Source organism: Macaca mulatta, chromosome 12 (assembly GCF_049350105.2).
Source record: "Macaca mulatta isolate MMU2019108-1 chromosome 12, T2T-MMU8v2.0, whole genome shotgun sequence".
Classification (NCBI taxonomy): Eukaryota; Metazoa; Chordata; class Mammalia; order Primates; family Cercopithecidae; genus Macaca; species Macaca mulatta.
Window position 1 is genome coordinate 128,456,326 of NC_133417.1, and position 1,585 is coordinate 128,457,910.

Here is a 1,585-nt window from a genome sequence, read left to right on the forward strand (position 1 = left end):
TCATTTTGCTCCTGAGGGCCATGCTCAGAGAATCAAATTCATATGCAGAGAAAGAGAAAATACTTCCTTTGTTATTGAATATTTTTCTACGGGCATATCGGGTGCACATTTTTTTCTAACCACATAAGACACAGCTGAGATAAACACTTCTGAGTGTTTCTGAGAGAGAAAGTGAATTTAAGAAAGTTATGTAATTTTGAATGAGAGGAATTAATTTCTGTTTGTGGAGAAACTTGAATCAGAAAGTGGCTCTAGATACTAACAAGAGTCAAAGAAGAGGGAGCTCTGTTCACTGCCCCCAGGTCCCCTTCCTAAAGAAACATATTTACATAAACAAAGCAGGGTGGGGATGGGGTAATCCATGAGTCAATAGGATCATGTCCATCAGCCTCCAGCAAATGAAAATCTGTGAAAATGCTTTTTCCTTTCTCTTTCCAAATGTACTTAGTTAACTGACCATTTTAGAATGTGATACAACTCAACAGGTGTTTAATGTGCTAAGAACAAAAGGGTCTTTAAACATGAAGGGTCAAGATAACTACTAGAGGCACCCAGCACTAGCTGCCTCCACAAAGGACTGAAACAGCCAGTAGATAAACCACACACTGAATAGGGGCTTAGGGTGTCTAAGAGAGAACACTGAAACTTAGCAGGAAAGTGACAGGGAACCTCCCAGGCACAGAAGGAAAGGGAAACAATGCAGCTGACCTGACTGAGAACCATCCCACTAACCCGACCACTGCTGGCCTTTGCAGGACACCATGAACCATACAGTCCAAACCTTCTTCTCTCCTATCAACAGTGGCCAGCCACCCCACTATGAGACGCTCAAGGAGAAGCACGAGGTGGCTGTGCTGAGGGTGCCCCACAACACTGCTCCCCCAACGTCCACCGTGATCCACATCTGCAGTGAGACCTCCGTGCCTGATCATGTCGTCTGGTCCCTGTTCAACATCCTCTTCATGCTCTTCATGAACCCCTGCTGCCTGGGCTTCATAGCATTCTCCTACTCTGTGAAGTCTAGGGACAGGAAGATGGCTGGTGACTTGACTGGGGCCTAGGCCTATGCTTCCACCGCTAAGTGCCTGAACATCTGGGCCCTGATTTTGGGCATCCTCATGACCATTCTGCTCATCGTCATCCCAGTATTGATCTTGCAAGCCTATTGATAGATCAGGAGACATCATTCAGGCCAGGAGCTCTGCCCATAACCTGTATCCCACGTGCTCCACCTTCCATTCCTCGCCCTGCCCCCGGAGCTGAGTCCTGTATCAGCCCTTTATCCTCACACACTTTTCTACAATGGCATTCAATAAAGTGTATATGTTTCTGAAAAAAAAAAAAAAAAAAAAGAAGTAAATACCAGCCTGGCCGATATGATGGAAGCCTGTCTGTACTAAAAATACAAAAATTAGTTGGGCATGGTGGTGGGTACCTGTAGTCCCAGCTACTTGGGAGGCTGAGGCAGGAGAATCACTTGAACCTGGGAGGCGGTGGTTGCAGAGCCAAGATCACATCACTGCACTCCAGCCTGGGTGACAGAACGAGACTCCATTAAAAAAAAAAAAAAGAAGAAGTAAATAAA

General features: G+C 45.7%; 1 pseudogene; it reads left to right on the forward strand.

Moving 5' to 3' along the window:
• The first annotated feature begins 711 nt into the window (after positions 1-711).
• Positions 712-1,305, forward strand: LOC706375 (interferon-induced transmembrane protein 3 pseudogene; annotated as a pseudogene).
• Positions 1,306-1,585: the final 280 nt, after the last annotated feature.